The following is a 22,927-nucleotide window of genomic DNA, read 5'->3' as shown; positions in this document are numbered from 1 at the left end:
GTCCAGACCAGTGTGGACGTTGTTGCTGAACTCAGGTTGCAAATGGCACAAGCTGCGTTCTGGTATCAGTCTCTGGTGGACCGGAAAATTAAAGATTGAGAAAACTGAGTGATTTTTTTTAAACCCTAGTGCTTTCCCACAGCAAGTTGGAAAAGTGGCACCCCAGAGTTCAGCCGGGTGGATATAATTACTCCCGTTTTACAAGTGCAGAGAATGAGACTCAAAGACACTGAGTCATTTGCCCAAGGTCAACACCACTGGTAGGAGGCAGGAAAGGGAAACACTCGAGTTCAATGACAAATGAGAACTATGAAGTCTCTCAGCTCCTGAAAACAGAGAGAGTGTTGGCAAGAGGGGGCAGGAAAGGTGGGCACTTGCAGCAAATTAAGCATTTCTTCTAGCTCCGCCATTGCCAAAAGTTCAGCTGGGACCAGCACCTTGGATGAGAGATGTTGCTGATGAGAAGCCAGGAATTAAAGGGAAATGGTTGGCTTCATTCCTGACAAGGGCCAGTCTTCTGCATCCTGATTTGCCGACTGACTTACTAACTGCTACTGCAATTTCACTTCCACAAAATGTGAAGGTTTCTTTTTAAACCCTCCCTAGAACTCACCAGCCCCATCACTGTCTCTAAGTCCAACTAGACGGAACATCCCGTCTCCTCAGAGTTTGGCCTTTTCTAGGATGTTCTACCATGACCTCTTCCCCTTCTCCAACTGGAAAAGCTCTGCTCTGCCCGAAAACGTTTTTGGAATAGATGATTATTATGGCAAGACTCTGGGTTGCAAGACCCAAGAGTCATTCAAGCTCATTTGAAGAGGGGGGACGTATAATGGGACTGCTCAGTGGTCTCTGTTGTACTCGAGACAGCTCAGCTTCTCTCTGCCGACCTACTCCAATCTCCTTTTCTCTCAGGTTTCCTCTACTTACTTGCTGCCTTACTGCTGCTATACCTTCACTCACACACAGCCACCAGGACCTCCCAACCTCAACTCTACCTTGCCACTTTGCAAATGCAGCACCAGCACCAACTAGATCCATCTGTCTGTCCCCAAGTCTAACTTCCTGAAAAGGGAATCTGATTACCTGAGGTCATTTTTGCAAGCCATGCCACTAATCAGTGGTCACTGGCCTACCCAAGAATCAGCCTTCCTGAGGTCTGAGGGCAATCCCTGATCTCAACAGCTGTTGCCAGAAAAGGCCAGGTATGTGATATGAAGAATGCCTGCTTCAATGAAGGAAACTATAAGCAGACTGTCCAGCAACAAACAAGAAATAAACTCCGACCTAGCCTTCAGTTCCCAACTCTGGTGACACCTTCTCAACTTTTAAGTATTTTAACTTATTTTCTCTCCAACCTGTTGATCAGAGCCTGCACCTTTATGTGCCCAGAGGGCCCTCTTGATGGATTTTCATGGAAGTGGAATCACTCTAAGCAGCAGCAAAGGCAAGGCTGTTGTTTCCTCCTTTCACAGCTCTGTGGGGGCGATGGCTGCTCCCCATGATGGCTGAGGTGGTGGTGGCAAGAATGGGATTCCTACTTGGCCAACTCCATCGGAGGCAGTCTTAGTTATGGGTCCATTCATGTGGCCGGTGCCCATGGTGTGACGACTCTTAGGATCTGCCCTGCTTGGAGCCAGGCTCTCTCTCTTGGGAGGATGGCAGGTCCTTTCAGGGTCTCCACACTCTGAATACTACGGGTATTTGGCCTTGATCCCACCCAAGAGACCCCTTCAGTAGCCAAGGTGACCCCATGTCCAGCCTTGGAAACATAAAAGGCCCAACATGCTCAGCCTCTTGGTTGCTGGTTTTTTCATGTAGACCCCCACCTGGTTACCCATCTTGACATCCACTTCCAGTGATTTCTGAGACTGACTGGAGACTTTCTCTTGACCTGTCTTGTTGGTCACTTTCCCTGACAGACTCTCATGTGCTATTCAGGACAGCATTACTAATTTTTGCGTTTTCCAAACTGTGTGTTATGGTTTCATGTGAGAGAGGGGAAAAATAAAGTTCTATGTTCTGATGTGCAAAAAAAAAAAATTTTTTTTTTGGCTTCAGTTTTCCCATCTGTATACTGGAGTAGTGAGAGCTGCTTTGCTGCATGGCTGAGGGGATAAAAATGAATTAACTGATGAAAAGTGCCCAGCAGAGCACCTGGGGGCAGGTAAGAGGCCCATGCTTATGGGAGATAGTTTAGAACTGCCCAGAACATGCCAGGCAGGCTCTCCACGGAAGCAGCTAGGATGGACAGGACTTTCCCAGGAAGCACTGAATCTTTACGGAATTATTCTTCACCCTGGGGCTTAGAGCATGAGGGAGCCGGCAGCTGGGGTGTTACTGCCCATTTACAGCAGGAGGCCTGCGCAGGCCAATAACAATATTATGATGTTAATCATTAAAATGCTGTGTCTGTTTTCGTCTGGGGACAAGGCGTTTCGATCTTTGTTCTCCCTCTATAAAGATGAAAGGTGAGGTGCAACCAAAGGGGGTGACTCCACGCTGGGAGGACGGCATGGCTGCCTGGCCTCCTGGATGGAAAGGCTGCAGCTGCCCCAGCCTCCAGCACTCCTGGAGTCCTTGCAGGGCCAAGCCTGAGTAGGTGCCCGTGGAAAGGGAGGGAAGGCAGATTAGCTCCTCCCAGGAGGCCAGGCTCCGCCCATTCAGATGAGAGTCCTCTGGAGCTGGCTGGCAAAAGAGAGTTAGACAGCAAGGAGAAGGTGTATGCCCAAGAGAAAAGAAAACATGTCCACACAGAAACGTGTACACGAATGTTCACAGCAGCATTATTCATCAGAGCCCAAGGTCGGAAAAACCTACATGCCCATTAACTCGTGAATGGATAAACAAAAACGGTATATCCGCTCAGTGGAATATTATTCGGCAATAAAAAGGAATGAAGTTCTGATACGACAGGGATGAAACTTGAAAACACTATGCTAAGTGCAAGAAGCCAATCACAAAAGGCCACTTATGACATGATTTCATTTATATGAAATGTCCAGAGGAGGCAAATCCATAGAAATTAAAGTTGCCAGGGTCTGGGGTACAGGGTAATGGGGAGTGGCTGCTAATGGGTACAGGGTTTCCTTTTGAGGTGATGAAAATGTGCAACTCTGTGACTATACTAAAAACCACTGAATTGTACACTGTCAGTAGATGAATTGTATGCTATGCGAATTATAGCTTAATAAAGCTGTTAACTTTAAAAAAAAGAAGAAGAAAAAAAGGGCAATGTGGAATGGAAGGTCTTGCCTGAACTCTGGGTCATACTCTTAGTTCTCATTTGTCATTGAGAAAATGTTGAGCCCCTACTAAGAACGGCTCTGAATGCTAAGTCCACAACAATGAGTAAGATGGACAATGCCTTGCTCCACAAATGGAGCTTCAGAAAGAATCCCTTAGAACATGGAATGGGAGAAATTCCTGGAATGGGAGAAATTCCAGGCAGAGGGCCGGCACATGCAAAGGGCATGAGTTGGGAAAGGACTCGGTATATTGAAAACACTGAAATAAGACCAGGGGTGTTGAAGCAGTCCCTCTAACACTCCTGTGGACCTTAGACAGTTCTCAGCTCTCTGAGCCATTATCCAGTAGGATGGGGAGAACAGCATTCCAGCTCACTCATGGGCATGCCTGGCTCTGTGCTGGGCAGAGGGTAGGACCTAAATATTCCCCTCCCTCTCCATCCCCAACTCATGTGCTGGCTGTGGTCCAGTCCTCCAGCCAGGATTGCATGGTCTTCGTTTCTCTCCCTCTGGAAGGACAGACCTTCCCTAAAAGCAGCAAATGGGCTGCACAATTCTCATGGTGATGGAAGGAGCCGGACACACTTTCCCTGAACGCCTGCCCTCCGGGGGTCTCGACAGTGAGCCTGTGATGGTCTGTGAACAGTTTTTCCTTGGACAAGCATGAGCCTTGATAGGTCGGTCCATGGTGACCAGGATCCCACCGGGGCTGCTGCCGCCGCCTCTCCACTCCTTAGCTACCTCCCACCTGGCTCTGGGCTCGGTCTGGAACTGGTCTGAGTCGGGAAGCTCAGTGAAAGGAGAAAACGTGATGCTGTTGATAAGAGCAGAGGCTTTAGACTCAAGCATATCTGGATTCCAGACAGACCTACTTCTACTCCTTCCTGGCCAAGTGCCCTGGGGTGTGGGACTTCCCCTTTCCTGTCATATTTCTCCAGCAGCATCAGCCTTCTGCTAGCATTTATAGGAGCACCAATCAATATCTAATTGAATGCTCACCATCACCCATAAAGTTGGACACGGCAGATATTCCCTTTTTACGGAAGAGTAAGGTGACGCTCAGATAATTGAAGTCAAGTGTCCATACAGCTAGTTGGTGAAAAAGCCCAGATTTCAACCAAGAGTCTATGATCTATTACATACTTTTTCCTTGACATCCTCAACTATAAAATGGACTAATAAATGCCTGCATGGTGGGGTTTTCATGAAGATTGACTGAGCTAATGAACAGAAAGCATCTTGGTGCTGGCAACATACTGAGTGTCCAACAGATGGTGCTTAGCCCACTACCTCAACAGCCCTAGAGTGTAGGGTATGGTGATGGACGGGGATTTTTTTCCTTTTTGTTCTTTTTTTAAAATATATATATATATATATATATATATATATATATATATATATTAATTGATTGATTTCAGAGAGGAAAGGAGAGGGAGAGAGAGATAGAAATATTGATGAGAGAAACACATCGATTGGCTGCCTCTGCACACCCCCTATTAGGGATCAAGCCCACAACCCGGGCACGCATCCTGGCCGGGAATAGAACCCAGGACCTCTTGGTCCATGGGACCATGCTCAATCCACTGAGCTGCACCAGCTGGGCTGGAAGGGAGAGACAGACAACACCTTGTGGAGACCTCCACCCATGACTGAAGCTTCCATCTTGTCCCACGATCCTCCACAGGACAGAGCCAGGACAGCTGATTTCAAGCTTCCAAGAGAACCTCCCAGAGCCAGCTGCAGGGGAGCTGGGGCCTGACAGTAGCTCCAAGCAGCTTCAGTGGCTACCTGGAGGAATGGCTGGGGCTCCCCGGAGGTGGGCTGGGGGTCCATCCCAAGTGGCTAGGTCAATGTCGAAAGCTATCAAAGTCAACCTGAAGAATCTCTGAGGCAAAAGGAAACTTTCTTTATTTTTATAAGGAAACTTTCAATGAGAAGCTTTCAAAGGAGCCTTGGACCCCAGCTTGGCAGCGAATGAAAGGGCACCAGGCTCAATCACAAGGCGAGTTGCTCTTCCTCTGTGGAGTCAGTAGAGGAAAGTGGAGGGAGCCTAAGCTCATTCTAGCATTTACCAGGAGTTCCTAACCTTTTCAAGACCTCTGTTTCTCCACCTGCGACATGAAACAAACAACACCAACCCTACAAAGGGTCACCAGAGCTAATATATAGTGTCTAATGCAGATGTTGGCATATATTTTTATTTTTAAATAATAATCATCACAGCTCTTATTTACTGTGCTAAACCATATACACTGAGTGGCCAGATTATTATGATCTCTGAACGCATAATAATCTGGCCACTCAGTGTACTTCTCTTGAGTACCTCATTTATTTGATATCAAAGATACTATAAATCATGCATCTGATCAGTTTTCCCCTTTGCACTGGCTGATAGAAAGCTCAGGGCAAATAGGTGGTTGATCTCCAGCAAAAGTCTAGAATACTTTTGGTACCCATTTGAGATACAAATACACTGAGTGGCCAGATTATTATGCGTTCAGAGATCATAATAATCTGGCCACTCAGTGTGTGTGTGTGTGTGTGTGTGTGTGTGTGTGTGTGTATTTGACATTCTCACTGAATCCCCACAACCACTCTATGAAGTAGATGTCATTAGTAGCTCCATTTTGCAGATAAGGAAACTGAGGCTTAAAAAGTTACAAAGTTGCATGTTCAAGGTCATACAGCTAATGAGTTGTCAAGAAAAGACCTGAGGGTCCAGAGACCCTCCCTTCCCCTTCTCAGGAGACCACACCATCAAGCCAACACCAGTTCGTGTTTACAGGGCCATTCTCAGTCACGGGAACAGTACGGAGAAATGGCTAGGACCATGCGTGGGCTTTGACCAGGCAGCTCCTCCCTCACGGAGGAGCGGTAGTAGTATGTCACTGAATCCTTGCAACAGTTCTGTGAGGACGTAATACATTAACTTCACTGTGCAGACAGAGGCAGAGAGATGAAGTGACTCATCCAAGGTTACAGTCAGGCAGTAAGAAGAAAAATGAGAGCCCACTTCAGCCCTAGGCTGGGTTCCAGGGAAATAGTTGCTAGATAATAAGTTATCTCACCTCTGGGAGGCCAGGCAGCCTTATGTCCACACAGGAAAACAAAGGTAGATAAATGCAGGAATTCACAGCCCTATAAAAAATGAATTAAGATAAAATGCGTAGCCTTACTACTTAATGAGGGAGGTTTATGAACGCAAATGCATGACAATGACTCAGAGGAGCATAATTATCTTATCATAAGTTAAAGGCAATCAATTTTCATTTCTAAGTAAATATCATATTTCCTCCATCCTAAAACACACCTTTTTTCCCCCCACATTTGGTCATTTCTGATGACCATCCAGGTAGAACTTAGCATGAATGGGCAAACTGATGTGTGTCTTTCTTTGCCCCCTGTAAAGGCTGGTATTGAATTGAGAATGTGTCTTAGAACTGAAGTCCCTGCCTCTTCTTATCTCAGCTCCGTCCTAGGCAAAGGCCCTCCTCCCTGCCCCCTGCGTTCCTTTCCCTTTTTCAAGTCAGAAGAGAAAAACTGTACATCCCTCCTTAGGCAGTAAGAGGTAGCCAGCACTCTTACAAGACTGGTGGGAGAATTAAGTGATTGGGAACGAGAAAACAGAGATCTTCTCTCCCCCAGCCCAGAACTTCGCCCACACACTGATTCCTCACGGAAGGACATGGGAATGACTGATGGAGCCTGGATCCACCTGTCCTAGGCTGGAGGGGTGTGGTCAGGAGAGAGCAAGTCTGTGCAGCTGGGACTTGTGAGTCCAGGCAGGAAGAGCCCCATGCAGACCACGCAGCAACTCCTGGCTGCAAACCCAAGGCTCTGGGTTCCCAGAACAACTGCTTCTCGCTCTGCTGCCTTCCTAGAGGCAGCACAGGCTGTGTGCCCCTGGACAAGTCACTTCGTCTCCACTCCTGCTGCTCGAACCCCTCAGCTCATCCAGCCCCAGGCTCCTTCTCAGGATAAGCAGTGGGCCTCCTTCTAGGGCCTTCATTCTCAAATGTGGGATTTACAGCCATCATGGGCCATTGAGGGCCTCCTGCTCTCTCCTGAAGATTTTAAAATAGAGATAAAATGTGAAAGGCAGAAAAGAGTCAAAGGAAGCACCCAGTCAGAATCAGAAGTGCTGGGTTTGGGCCCTGACCCTCACCCTTCCCCTCTGTGAAATGGGCACAGCCCTTCCCTATCTCTGAACCCGGTTTCCCAGGTCCCTTCCAGCTTGGCCTCTGAGGCCTATAGCTGCTAAGGCTGAGACCCCTGTGTTGCTGGCAGGCTCTGATTGCTGGATGCAGGATCCCAGCGCTGACCTGGGGCCACGACTTAGCCTGCCTGTAAAATGGGAGGCAATCGTACCTGCCTCCTAGGGTTGGGCCAGTGCCTAGGACAGAGCAAATTCACTGCCACTACCTGCCCAGAGGTTTACATACATTATTATCTCCCAGAATCTTCATAACAAGCCTGGGAAGAAATAATTATTTTCTAGATGAAAAACCTGAGGCTCAAGTCACACTGCCGGTTGGTAGCAGGGCTGGGATTTAAAGGCTCCCTGTTCTTTCTAACTTCAAGTTCCACCTTCCAGGTTCCCTCTTGGGGGAAGGGGACAGAAAAAAAAAAGGGGGGGGCATATGTAATACTTGCAACAATAAAGATTTTTAAAAAATTTTAAGTACAACAATGTGGGGAAGGAGGCCTAAGTGATAAAAGAGAAACCAGTGCCACCGGTGGGAAAAGCTGGCTGGCCCGGCAGAAAATGAAGCGTCTTTTCTCCCATGAAGTCAAGTGCTGCTGCCTCCCAGGGGACTGCTGGCTGGGCTGAAGGCCTGCTGGGCCCTCCAGGTGTTTCCCAGCAATGCTGCTGTCTGTGCCTGGAGAGAAAGCCTGCTGCCGGCCACCCCACAGAGCAGCAGCCTCGAGGGAGGAAGGAGGAAGGGCAGGACAGCCTGGGTTTCCCTGGGTCAGGACCGTGCACAGACCCTGGGCACCTCCGTGACACCCCGTGGTCTCCAGGCTCCGCTGGTCCCAGACCTCTCATTCTAGAGAAGGCAATGAGGAGGCTGGGCCCCAGGGGGAGGAGCCACATGGGAAGGCGACAGGCCACACCCCCATCCATCCCAGCAGACAGCAGAGCAGGTCAGTGGGGAGCCGGCAGGAGTCCAGAGAGCCCACAGCTGGGACCACAGGGCAGGCATCTTCCTGGCCACCGGGGTTGGCAAAGGGAGACCAGACTGTCTTCTCAGGCTGAAAAGACAAGGAGTTCCTTCAGCCGGGAGGCATTCCTGTCCATCCCCCTACTTGCCAAATGTTAGAGGAGGAAGGGGGCTTGCTGAGGTCAGCCAGCAGGGCGATTTCTCGGCAGAGGAAATAAGGTCCCACAAGGTTGGGACGTGTAAACGGAACCAGAACTTGGGTGCTCTGACGCCAGCACCTGGCCCCGGGGGCTTTGGGAGAAGCACATGAGACTCTGAGTCAGGTCTGCGGGGCTCGGGCTCGGGCTCTGCTCCCAGCTCGCAACCTGTGCTATTCTAGAAGGTCCCTTCGGCGTGTGGATTCTATGGTCCTGAGCTACAGAGTGCATGCACGCACGCACGCACGCACGCACGCACGGTGGGTACGTGTGTGTCTACTCCTTCAGCAGCAAATATTTATGGAGAGCTTGGAGCCAGGCTCCGCGCTGGGCCCTGGAGATAAAGCAGGTCACAGAACAGGGGAAGCTGTCCTCCGGGGGACTGGCCTTCGGTGGGGAGACCGCAGTCCTGGGGGAATCTACAGAGAAGGGCCCTCGTGTGTCCTCTGTGCCCGGCTCCGGGAGGTGGGGGCGCTCTGCAGGTACCACTGAGGGCCACCCCCTCCTCTGAGCCTCCTTGTGCTTTGCAGCGTTCTTGAGAAATCCTGTGGATACATTTCCTGACCCCCCACACCCTGACTCCCTGCTCCCACAGCACCCCGAGGTGCTTCTTCTGGCATTCTGCACCCTGCTTTGCAGTCACCCATTTTCTGCCTTTCCGAGCAACCGGAAGAGGGTCTGCATCTGCGTGTCCCCTGAATCCCCAGCACACCTGGGACACAGAAGCTCCCTAGAACCCCTTGTTGCGTCAAGGGCTGATTGAGGGAAGCCATTGATTCTGGGCTCCAATTGCTCCGAGATAACTATCTGGACGGCTCCTGACTGTCCTGCAGATCAGATGTGCCTAGGAGATGAAAGGACCTTGGAACCAGCAAGCTGTTCTCCCAGCGATAGTTCTTATTATCCCCCATAAAAATGGCACCAGCTAAGTGCCTGTTCTGGGAGAGGGCAGCGGTGGAGATGCCTGGTGTTCGCTGGGAGTGTGTGCCTGGCAGGAACACACGTGTGTGTGTGTGTGTGTGTGTGTGTGTGTGTGTGTGTGTGTGAGAGAGAGAGAGAGAGAGAGAGAGAGAGAGAGAGAGCATGAGTGTGTGTCCCCTCCTGGAGGGCCAGAGTGGCCCCCAAAGGAGATCTGTGCTTTCAAGGAGGCTGCGGGGAGCATGACCTCCTCCTCCCTGGCCGGCCCTGTTCACAGGGCCACATGGCTGCTCAGGCCCTCGGGAGGCCATGCCAGAGGGCGAGGGGAGGGAGAGAAAGAGAGAAGGCGCTCCGAGGCCCCATGTCCGTCGGTCCATCCTTGTGTGTGCAGCGGCCCGCCAGCAGGACGGAAGCACTGCCCGGCTGTAAATGACTGCTGGCTCCACGCTGGCCACCCGCCCTGGCCGCCCTCACGGAAGGGCCGGACTTTATACCCAGCAAATCGGGAAGGAACTGGAACCTCTGAACTTGGGACTTGGGCTCCGTCGATAAGGCCAGTGGACAAACAGAGGGCAGGGGCCAAGGCTCCCCTTTATACACACAGAAGCCCGGCTCCAGGCTGATACTGCGGAGATCTTTGCCCTTTAGTTCAAACAGGAAATCTTAAAATGGAAAATGAGCTGCGTAAGGAAGGGGCGCGGCCACCAGCCCACAGGGGAGACGGAGCAGGTTGTTGCCAACAGAGCGGGTGGGTCGGGCTTCACGCGGAGGATCCCCACTGGCGGGGGGGGGGGGGGGTGGGGGGGGTGGTGTTGGGGGGCGGGCAAGAACCACCTGGGGAAGGTGGGCGGCGGCGGGGGGGCATGTGGGGGGAGGGTCCAACCAGAAACCTGGGTCTGACCCACAACACCCAACTTGTTCATCATGTGACTCGCAGGGAGCGACCTCAGCCATGGAACCTCAGTTTTCCCATCCATAATTGGGACCAGCAACACCACCCACCCCGGAGAACACACGAGAGGATGAAGTCATGAGCATGAAGGTACCCTGCACATTGCAAAGGGCTCGACTGGCGGAGGCTCTCCCCCCAAAGGTGTTTCATAATTGAGAGGGGCAATCCAAAACTGCATCGCCCACTCCTCACGCCACCCCCCTGCACCCCCATGCTAGCAGTTCAAAGAAGAGCAGATTGGGAGAAGATAAATAATTAGAGAACCCAGCAGTCTCCCTGCTGAAGTTTCCAAGTAATTATTCACCTGTAAATTACTCCTCTCCCCGGAATGCCATCTCCAGATCCTTTTGACAAGGTAAATTCATTTATTTACATCTCTAACTAGCCTGCTTTGGTAAACATTCCAACAAGCTTGGATGGCCCATTAAAGAAAAAGAAAACAACATTGAAGAAGTGAGGCAGGCAGGAGAGAGAGAGAAATTAACTCTTGGTCATTCCTGGCACCTACAGAATTAACCTTCCAGGGTAATTAACAAGGAATCAATGCCAAGGCAAACCTCATGCCCAGCCAGGAGAGAGCCCGTCCCAGCAGGGTGGGAACCAAGGGAGGCCCTTCTCCACATGGCTCACAACTCCCACCAGCCATAGGACTTGAGGGGAGGCTATTAGAAGGTTCCAGAACCTTCCAGTAACCTCCTCTCGATCTAATCTGCCCCAGGCTGCACTTTCACTTTCAGGAAGAACCCTCCTTATCTGGTGAAATCACTCTTGACTTTCCCCTCTCACTCACAGACCCGCGATCATGGCCTGGCCACTTGTAGGCCTGACGCATTTGGGCTCTCAATCAACCGCTGCTGAATGAATGAATCCATATGCTATTCATTCCAGTGTTGTAAAGCCTCTCAAATTTGGGGAACGCCACAGTTACCCCCTGGGGCTCAGGCCACCATCATCTCTTGCCTAGACTGGGGCCTCTGACTATTCTCTGGCTCCAGTCTCTCCTCCTCTCACCCTCTACACAGAATTATCTTCTTAAAAGGCAAACTGGAAAAGTAAGCAAGGTAATACTTCAGCTCTTACCGCGGAGGAGAAAGTCTCGGTTCGTTAGGACAGTGACCCCTGGAGTCAGGCGTCTGAGTTTGAAGTCTAGGTCAGGAACAGACCACCTGTGTGGCCTTGGGGAAGTTACTTAACATCTCTCAGTGTCCTCATCTATGAAATAATAATAATAATAATAATAATAATAATAATAGCATTTACCCATAATAGCATTTACCCCTTATAGTTGTTGTGTGCATTGTGAGTTAACGGAGAATGCCTAGCACTTAATAAACATCAGCTATTAGCAGCAGCATGGCTGTTATTGTCATCATCACCATCATTGCTTTACATGCCTTCACTGCCCTCCCACTGTCCTTGAATTAAAAGTCAAGCTCTTCAGCGTGGCTCAGGAAATCTGGGCCCTGCTTGCCTCTCAGCCTCAATTCTCACCACATCCCCACCCGCCCTAGTCCAGCCACAAAAGTCCCTGCAATCTCCTAAATGCTCTATTTTCTCTCCACTTCAGCTCTTTGCACAAGCTGCTTTCTCTGCCTCCCAGGAACTGCATCCCAGGCCCCAGGCATGCACAGACAGCAAACCCAAAGAGGCATCCACAAAGGGACTTGGCTCTCAGAGGTTACCCCGGTTTGAGTAGCAAGTCTGTGTAAGGTTCAGAGTTGACCTGGCAGCCTTTCCAAGTTCACATGTCTGCTCAAAAGAGCTTTCTTTTGCTCTGAAATGTCCAACATCCTATGAAAAGAGAAGGTAGAGATGAGTCTGCCCAGTGTTAAGATGAAGGAACCATATATGGTCCACAGAAGGCCTGTGACTTGCCCAAGGTCACCGTTTAGTAGCGGCAGGAATAGAATCTTAAGTCTTCCAAGACTATAGAATGGGGGGAAGAGTACCCACTTAGAGGTGGGCCTGAGTTCACATCCCGAGCCAAGACCTCGAGGAAATGTTCACCTCCCTAGGCCCCGATTCTTCATCTACAAAGTAGAGGTAGGAATGGCTTTCTTACAAGGTGGTTAAGGAAGATGACTTGAGACACCTACTGTATGGGAAAGTGCTCAGCCACTGCCTGGCCTTGGAAATGAAGAGCAAAGGGAAGGGAAAGGAGGGAGAAGGAGGCTGCACAGAGGCAAGTGTGAAAGGATCTGAAGGAGCATGAGAGCAGGAGAAGGCAGCCTTTGCCTCCAGCCCTGGGCTCAGAGACCTTCACAGCCTGCACCCTCAAAGACCAAGGGCAAATGGTGTCCTCAGCACAGAGGCACAGGCCAGTTAAGACAGGACACGGAGACGAGGCTGGGGCTGGAGACACAGGTCTGGGGGAGCCAGCACCCGTGCAGAAGCCACAGTGATGGAATTCGGTGAGACTCCCAGAGAGTAAGCTGAGGATGGAAACCAGGGGGTGCCTAGGACCAGGAGGCAGGGGGAGAGACTTGGAAAGGGTAGGGTCCTAAAATACACAACAATGATTACAGCATGGTCACCACAACAATCCACCCAGAAATAGCAGCTCTATTTATTCAACATTTTCCTCTGAGTGTTCTCTAAGAGACTTTTTTTCTATGTCACTGAAAGAACAAATGATCCCACAATGCTAAGTGTCATGTTAGGGGAAGGCAACTCAAGCTTTCTTCACTCTCTGACCTGAACATGGACTTCTCAAGAACCAGACACAGACCCAGAGCCTGGCCCAGGGTGGCCTCAAAAGGTAGGTGAATGGTTGGGGAAATTAAGGAAGAGCCAACACTAAAATCAAGAAGAGAAATACCCAGATAGCCCTTAAATTCATATTTTGCTAATATGAATAGTATTATATCTTATTTTCCAAATGAGAAACTATGCTATTATATGAGTAGAAAAACTGTTTTGAGTTCAACTAATCTGAATTAACTCCTGCTTCCTCCACTTAACTTCTCTGAGCCTCAGTTTCCTCATCTGTTAAATACACATTATTTTGTATTTAGAATCTTTGTTGGGGGGAATCAAAATAATGTATATAAAGTATATCCCATATGGTTTGCACTTCATACATGAAACCTTGTCTTCTAGACCATAAAGCAAGTCCAACAAAATTCAGAAGCATAGCATATATGCTATATGCTCTAACCACAAAGCAATGCAGTGGGAAAATAAATAACAAAAAGATACCAAAAGGAATTTTATGGTTTGGAAAAGTTATGAGCATACTTCTAAAATAAGTCAGAGACCAAAGAAAGAATTAAAATGTAAATTATAACACACATAGAACTGAATGTCAGTGAAAATGCAACATATCACAATGTACTAAACACAGCTAAGTCAACACTTGAGCAGGAATGTAGCCTTAAATGGTTGGATGAGAAAAGGAGAAATATTGAAATACCACCAACTAAATATCCAACTTAAGGAATTAGAAAATAACCACAGAATAAACTGAAGGAGAGTAGACATAAGAAATAAAAATGAGCCCAGCCAGTGTGGCTCATTGGTTGAGCATCAACCTATGAACCAGGAGATCATGATTCAATTCCTGGTCAGGGCACATGCCTGGGTTGAAAGCTTGATCCCTTGATCCCTAGTAGGAGGCATGGCAGCCAATCAATGATTGATTCTCTCTCATCAGTGATGTTTTTATCTCCCTCTCCCTTCTTCTCTGGCAGCTGAGCAATGATTCTCTCTCATCATTGATATTTCTATCTCCCTCTCCTTAGATGCCTAAGATAGAAAAGAGCTTCGTGACAGGTGACAGGTCAGTTGATAAAGACAGACTATTCAATAAATAGCTATGGAACAATCAGCTATTCATATGAAAGATATAATAAAAACTTTAATTCCTATTTTACCCATATAAAAAATCAGTTTCAGGTATTTTGGTAATTGAAATGAGGGGAAAGAGAGATAGATACATCAATGATAAGAGAGAATTATTGATCGGCTACCTCCTGCACACCTCACACTGAGGATTGAGCTCACAAACCGAGGCATATGCCCTGACCGGAAATCGAACCGTGTTCTCCTGGTTCATAGGTTGATGCTCAACCACTGAGCCATGCCGGCTGGGCAAAAACATATATATTTTTTAAAAGAAATAAAAATGACAGTTGAAACTAGTAAAATAGAAAGTGAAAATTAGTAAAATAGAAAGAAAGAGAACTTAAACTCAAAAGTTGGTTCTTTAAAAAGAAAAGATGGTTCTCTATAAATCTACGAAAATTGATAAACTTTTGGGAAGAATGATCAAGAAGAAAATGACAGAAGGCTCAAATAAATAATATTGGGAATAAGAAAAACTATTAATGAAATCATGCCAATACATTTTAAAACTTAGATAAAATAGATTCCTAGAAAAGTATAATCCACCAAAATTGACTTAAAACGGCTTTTCCTTTAACCATTAAAGAAATTAAATCTATAATTTAAAACCATGCTATAAAGAAGTCACAGGCTCAGTGATTACAAAAGCAAGTTCTAGCTAAATGTTAAGAGCAGGTAATAACAGATTGTTCAAACTCTTGCAAAGAATTGAAAGACCAGAATAACCTCCCCACTCATTTCATGAGGAAAATACAGCTTTGATATCAAAATGAGGCAAATATCATATAAAGAAGGAAAATCACTAACCATATGAACCTAGATGCAAAGTCCCCAAACAAATATTTTAGCAAGTCAAATGCAGAAATTATGAAGAAAGGTAACACACATGACCAAATTTGGTCTATTCAAGAAATGCCATTGAATTAAATTAGGTATTTATTTTCACTATTCATCATTGTAACGTATAAAGTGAGATAAGCCCAGCCAGTGTGACTCAGTGGTTGAACATCGACCTATGAACCAGGAGGTCACAGGTCAATTCCCAGTCAGGGCACATGCCTAGGTTGTGAGTTCTATCACCAATGTGAGACGTGTAGGAGGCAGCCTATCAATGATTCTCTCTCTGACTCTGTCCCTTCCTCTCTGAAATCAATAAAAATAGATTTTAAAAAATAAAAAACTGAAGTGAGATAATTCACTAGAGAGTATGCATAGACATACAAAAAGCTCTTTAAAACATCAACACTAATAAATGCTTTTTAAAAACTTAGCAAACTAGAAATAAAAAGACATTTCCTCAATTTAACAAAAGAAAATTTACAAAAATCCAAAGAAAATATCATACTTAATGGTAAATTATTTGAAGAATTTTTTTATATTCAGCATAAAAGTTGCTATCATGGTTTAAATTTGGTATTTTTTAGAGGTCCTACCTTATGCAATTAGATAATACAAATATAAACATATATATATAATTATTTTTCTTCTTAAATTACATGATTATCTACAAAAAACACCAATAGAAACTACAAATTATGAGATTAAGAAAATTAACTTGGTGTGGTGAACACACAATACAATATTCAGATGATGTATTATAGATTTGTACTCCTGAAACCTATATAATTTTATTAAATAATGTCACCCCAATAACTTCAATAAAAAAAAAAAAAAATAAAGAAAACTAGTAAAATTATCAGTAAACCAAACATAATTACATTTTTATAACCTAGCAACTATCATTTAAAAATGCAATTTTAAGATGTAATTCATTATGGTAACAAAAATAATTCGAATACAATATTTGCAAGAGCTTTCTAGAAAAAAAGCTATATGGCTTCTTAGATGACACTTAAAAGATTTAAACAGAACAGGACTGCACTCATGAATAGGAAGTTTCAATATGCAGATGTCAAGTGTCCCAAATTGATGTGCAGACTCAGCACGATTGAAATAAACCTAGCAGCAGGGTTCTACGGGAGCTCCCACATCTAATTTGAAATGCATGAGCAAGAGCAGAGGGCCAAGGGTAATTCGGTCCATTTTGATGAATAACAAATAGTATAAAACAAAACTTACCTTTCCAAATATCAGAACCTAATATAAAATTATAAAAGTTAAGATAGGGTATTCTTGATATGCGGAGAGACATGTATGCCAATTGGAAGAGAACTGAGCCCAAAAACATACCTATGCCATTAGCGATGCCTAAAATAGGAAAGAGCTTTGTGACAGTCAGGTCAGTTATAAGGACAGCCTATTCAATAAAGAGTATGGAACAATCAGCTATTCGTATGGAAGATACAACAAAACTTTTATTCCTACTTCACCCATATAAAAAATCAGTTTCAGGTATTTTGGTACTTGAAATGAAAAGTGAAACTTTAAATTTTTAAAAAATATAGAATATATTGATGACTTCCAGGTAGGGAAGGATTTCTTAAGTAAGACACACCAATAAATAAACAAATAAATAAATAAATAAATAACAGACAAACAACCTAACAAAAAAATGACCAAAGGATATTAATAGACTTCTCAAAAAAAAAACAAAAAAGAAAACTTGAATGGCAAAAATAAAATAAAAAATTAAAAGCAGTCAACCTGATGAGAAATCAAGAAAATTCTATTAAAATCACAGTGTGATATCCTTTTCATCTACCAGAATGGCAAAATTGGAAAAGTCTGACAGTGCCCGGCATTGCCCAGGATCTGGAGCAACAGGAACCCTGATGCACTTTCCAGAGGAATTTAAAGTTTCTGTGCGATCATTTTGGAACACAATTTGCCATTTTCTCACACCTTTGAGGATGCACATTCCCTATGACATGTGAGCCAGAAGCATGCCTAAGAATGCCCATAAAAGCAGTGTCTGAAATAGCCAGACATCAGAAACAACCCAAATGTCTATCCACAGGATAATGGATACGTACTGAACTTGTGATATACTCACATAATGAAATACTACACAGCAGTAAAATGAACTACAAATAAACAGACCATCGTGATTAAATATCACAAACTTAGGAGGAATCAACCTTTCTTTATGTCTTGACTCACATAGGGAAGGATACTAGTTCCAGTGTCTACACAACACACCGGGATCATTTGAATCCAGGGTGATCCACCCAGTTACCTGGTGACAAGTTCCCATAAGATTTCTTGGCCCCCCTGAACTAGACACTATGCTGGCATTTATATAAAGCTCAAAAACATGCAAAATTGCACAATCTATTATTTAGCAATACCAAAATATGTGCAAAACTGGCAGGGAGGGAGAAGCAGTGGAATTATTTAAAAAAAACAAAAAACTTACTTCTGAAAGAGAAGGAAGATGTGATGGGGAAGGGGCATGTAGTGTATTCTGCCACGTGTTGGAAATATTTCATTGCAACTGTGGGATACAAAGTTATGTGTAAGCCCCTAGCTGGTTTGGCTCATGGCTAGAGTGTTGGCCTGCAGACTGAAGGGTCCCCGGTTCAATTCTAGTCAAGGACACATACCTTGGTTGCAGACTCAATCCCCAGCCCTGGTCAGGGCGCGTGCAGGAGGCAACCAGTCAATGTGTCTCTCTCACATCAATGTTTCTCTCTCTCTCTCTGTCTCTCTGTCTCTCCCCTTCCCTTGCACTCTCTCTAAAAATCAATGGAAAAATACCCTCAGGTGAGAATTAACCACCCCCCAAAAAAAGCTCTATGTATCTTATGGACTTAACTTTTAAAGAAGCAGAGAAAAAAAGACCAAAAGAAAAAGTATCCAAGAATTAACCATGGTTATCTTTGAATGACAGATCTTTTTTTTTCCTTCCTTTTTTTTTTTTTTTAGTAGTTTCTAATTTTCTACAATGAACATGTATTTCTTTTATAATGAAGGAAAGAAAAAATACTTTGTTTAACAAGACAAACCCCTTAATTGTGAGGATAAATACCAGGCAGTTAAAAGGAGAAGGAAGGGGGGGCGGGGGGAGAGAAACCACTAGGTATAAAAATAACTTTCCCTGGTTTGATCTTCTAGAAACAAGCTACAATCTCAGGAACTCTTTCTCCCCTGAGCTTTTCTGGATCCTACGCAACAAAATAAAGCAAAATGTGCCTGTTGAATTATATTGTTCCCTAGTCAGGTAGAAAAGAGAAACTTTTTGTGCCTTTAAGGAAAAAGCACACGGCTCCTCCCCGGGCCTTATTTTTAGATTTACTGTAATTGGGTCTCCTGAAAGGCTCCCGCAGCCAAGTGAACTCGGAAAGTATGTTTTTCCTTCTTCAAGCGTCATTTGTGTCTCTGCTTTCTGTGGAGGTGAGCGCAGTCCGTGCAGTCCTATGAAGGCAGGGACTTCCCTTCAGATTAGCGTGTTCCGTGGCATTCATCTGATTTGGCCCCGGCCGCTCGCTGGCCTCAGCAGTTGCTAAATTATTTCCTGGGAGGAGGTTAGGAACTTGAGGCAGTGAGAGAACAGTAAAAGCAATAATGGCCTGCAGGGAGTATGTGTTCCCTGATGGAGATGTCGAAACTGAGACGCCGAGAGGTGAATGATCGGACTGGTGTCAATGTCGGGCAACCAGGTGTGGAGCTACGTGCCACCAGCTGTGACCAGCTTTGCCTCGTGTCTTGCCCGACCACCCCCCAGATCCTGTCCTTTGGCCCTTCGGTAAGGTCCCAGCTACCTAGATGCCAAGAGCCAGTTCTAGCGTTCCACCCAAGGGCCCTAAGAAATCTTTTTGTAGGCACTGTATAAAGAGAAGAGGAAGAGAAAAGATGGGAAAAAGGAGAGACAAGGGGAAAAATCATCCTCCCAGTAACAGCCCAGTAAGTCCCTGCAGCCTCCTAGAAGATCTACCTCCTCCAAGAAGCCTTCCCTGATTTAATCCACTCAGTTCGTTAATCTCATTCATTCAGTCAACAAATTGTATTAAGCACCATCATCTGACACTTGAGTGTGAGCAGCATTGGTTTGAAGATGAGCAACCAGAAGGCAGGGGTTGGCTGACTCAGGTATAAACACACAGCCCTGAGCAAACTCAGCAGGACTGAAAATTGATGGTCCCTCCTGGAACTCCAGGCCCACTGCAAAACTCAAGCCAGCCTGAAGAACATCCAGACCAAACCGGCTCAGGGAATAGGGCCTCCCCCTTTTACTCGCCCCCCAATAAGGGCTCCTGTCTTTGCCAAAAATGTCTTTTCCTTCTGGGTGCATTTAAGTCCCAACTCAAAAGTCCGCTCCTCTGGGCACCCTTCCGAAGCAATTCCCAGACAAAGTGAATTGCTCCCTCCCCAGTGCTCCCAGAGTACAGAGAACAGGCTTCCATTGTGGCCCGCATCTCCTGGCGGTACGAATTCATTTAGAAGTATCTCCCACTGACATGTGCCATCCATAGGGTAGTCACTAGCCACTGTGGCTATGGAGCACTACCAAGGGGGCTAATACAGATGGAGCAATGCTGGGAGGGCGCGTAAAATCCACACTGGGGTCTCAAAAAATGTAATACATACTAATAAAAGAATGTAAAATGTCTCATGAGTAATTTTCGTACTGACTACATATGGACAGGACGGTATGTTGCATATATTGGGTTAAATAAACATGTCAAATTAATTTCACCTGTTTCCGTCTTCTGCTGTGACCGCTAGACACGTGAAGTGGCCTGTGTGGCTCACACATGTGTCGCTGTGTGGGGCAGCGCTCTCTCGGCGGTCAGAACCCGGCCGTGGGGGGCCGGGGCTCACTCACCTTGGGACCCAATCCCTTCTTGCATATACAGCTGCCTCTTGAACAACGCGAGCTTGAACTGCCGGGTCCACTTCAACTCGGATTTTTTTTTTTTTTTTTTTCTATAGATACAGTCAGCGCTTCCTATCCTGGGTTTCGCATTGGCAGATTCAACCAACCGCGAATTGAAAACAATATTTTCACATTCCCAACTGCAGATTCCCAACCGGAGGTGGACAATACTGTTTTTGGCCCGTGGTTGGTTGGATCCAGGGATGCAAAGGGCCGAGTGTGGTTCAGTTGTAGGGAAGTCAAAAGTTATAGGTGGGCCCTAGACAATTTGGCTCAATGGATAGAGCGACGGCCTGCTGACTAAAGGGTCCCGGGTTCAATCCCCAGTAGGGGGTATGCAGGAGGCAGCCAATCAATGATTCCTTCTCATCATTGATGTTTCTATATCTCCCTCTCCCTCTCCCTTCCTCTCTGAAATCAATAAAAATATACTTTAAAAAAAGTTATAGGTGGATTTTCAACTGCATGGGGGTAGGGAGTGGGGAGTGCCTCTCACCCCCACATTATTCAAGACTCACCTGTAGTAGACACTCAAGAAATGATAGAAAAGTAAAGGAGCCTGGCCTGTGTGGTTCAATGGTTGAGCATTGACCCATGAACCAGGAGGTCACCAGTTCCCGATCAGGGCACATGCCCGGGTTGCAGGCTCTATTCCCACTGTGGGGCGTGCAGGAGGCAGCCAATCAGTGATTCTCTCTCATCATTGATGTTTCTATCTCTCTCTCCCTCTCACTTCCTCTCTCTGAAATCAATTTTTTCAAAAGCATATTATTTTTTTTTAAAAAAAGTAAAAGAATTCACAAATGCCTCGAGGCCTAGAAAGACGTATTGATCATCTCAAATGTAAATGTATTACTGTCAGCATCTGGGACTGATTCCCTTCGTTCCAACTCAAAAGTTGAGAAAGGAGGACAAGTTGGGGGAGGGGAGGGTTCTGAAGTCCCTGGTTCTGATGCTGACCCCAGGCAGCCAGAGAACTTCTTGCAATTCAATCTCCTTAACTCCAATCATTACTGCCGTGCCCACCCACTCACCGGAGGAGGGCGAGAAATTCTCTTCCTTGCCCCAGCCCTAGTCCCAGCCCCTCCGGTTGTCTGGCTTAGATTTTCTAGAAAGCTTCAGAGTGAGCAGACATTGTGTTCCCAGGATTTATAGCTCACTTTATAATGTTTTGGGTGAGGCCAGAAACTTTACAAGCACGATTGTTTTCCTTGTCTTTAAACTAAATAGGATTTCACTCGAAGAGAAGAATCCCAGAAAGAGGGCAGGGGAGGAGGCTACTGCGGGTGAGAAAGCTCCTGCCCCTCTCCTCCTAGTGACCCAGACTGTGTATCCGGGTCCAAGTCTAGGGAATGGGGAGGAAAGTTATCTTCTTAGAGTTGGATGTTTACCTTAGACCAAGTATCAAAAAATTCAACAGCCCCCAGATGTCTGATTCCACAGTTGTCGCTGATGCAATTACTGTCAATCCTCATTATTTCTTATTTATGAATTTTCCAACTAGCCACAATTTATTTGTAACCCGAAAATCAACACTCACAGCGTTGTTTTTAGGTCATTCACAGACATGCGCAAATTTGTGCCCACTCAAAAATTCATATGTTGAAGTCCAACACCAGGACCCCAGAATGTGACTCTGGAGGTTGGGCCTTTAAAGGGGTGATTAAGGTAAAATAAGGCCACTAGGGTGGGCCCTTAGCTGATGGGGGTGCTTTCAGGAAGAGGAGATTAGGACACAGAGACACAGGTGGAAAGACCACGTGAGCACACAGGGAGAAGGTGATCACCCACAAACCAAGGAGAGGGCCTCAGGAGAAACCAACCCTGCTGACACCTTGATCTCAGACTTCCAGCCACGTGCGCTGCCGCTGCCGCCGCCTTTGCAGCCGCTGCGCCTGCACCCGCTCGCCCCTTGCTTTCCGCTTTTCCTCCCTCTTCCTTCTAAGTTGTCTTCAGTCTTCACTCCTCCCTCCCTCAGCGTATGCAAATTATCCGCCATCTTTGTTGGGTAATTTGCATACTCACCCTGATTGGCTGGTGGGCGTGGCTTTGGTTGGTGGGCATGGTTTTGGCATAGCGAAGGTGCGGTCAATTTGCATATTACTATTTTATTAGGTAGGATAATTTAAAAATACTTTAAAATTGACTGTAAATGTTGTTTTTGTCTTGGTGCCCTGACTGGGAATAGAACTGGTCACCTTTCTGTGCACAGGACCGACCAACTAAGCCACATGGACCAGGGCTATAAATGTTGTTAAGAAGAGATCAACTGAAGGACTTGTATGCATGAATATAAGCATAACCAATGGATGCAAGACACTGGGGGGGAGGGGGAGGGCATATGCAGGGGGGGTAGAGGAGGCAGGAGGGAAGGTCAATGGGGAAAAAAAGGAGACATATGTACTACTATTTGTAATACTTTAAACAATAAAATAACATTAAAAAAAAGAAGAAGAGTAATGAGTTCTGCTCTTTTGATACATTGTTCTTTTCATGCACCACCCTCTCGGGCTTGCCTCGCTCACTTCTGAATGGCCACTCACCGCATATAACCCGGGAAGTTCAGCAGACGTGCTCAGGAAAGACAAGAGCTAGAAGAGCAGATCATTTCTCAAAGCCCGTCAGTAGGAAAGCATCTTGATTTGTCTCATATTGTTCAGAGGAGGGGTTATGTTGTTCAGGCACAGGCATCAGCATGTGGACTGAGGAATATAAATGAGAAATTAAACTTTTTTAAATTTTACTTTTATTGATTTCAGAGAGGAAGGGAGAGGGAGAGAGAGATAGAAACATCAGTGATGAGAGAGAATCATTGATCAGCTGCCTCCTGC

General features: G+C 46.2%; 1 long non-coding RNA gene across 1 annotated transcript in view; it reads right to left on the bottom strand.

Annotated features, from left to right (window-relative positions):
- Positions 1-22,927, bottom strand: part of LOC114231674 (uncharacterized) — a 94,301-nt gene that overhangs the window by 15,448 nt on the left and 55,926 nt on the right. The window contains exons 4-5 of the long non-coding RNA XR_008558309.1: positions 22,640-22,798; positions 6,317-6,386 (exon numbers count right to left, since the gene is read on the bottom strand). This is a non-coding gene — a long non-coding RNA (uncharacterized LOC114231674). The remainder of the gene's footprint in view (positions 1-6,316; positions 6,387-22,639; positions 22,799-22,927) is intronic.

Source organism: Eptesicus fuscus, chromosome 15 (genome assembly GCF_027574615.1).
Source record: "Eptesicus fuscus isolate TK198812 chromosome 15, DD_ASM_mEF_20220401, whole genome shotgun sequence".
Lineage (NCBI taxonomy): Eukaryota > Metazoa > Chordata > Mammalia > Chiroptera > Vespertilionidae > Eptesicus > Eptesicus fuscus.
This window is presented reverse-complemented; position numbering and strand designations above follow the sequence as displayed.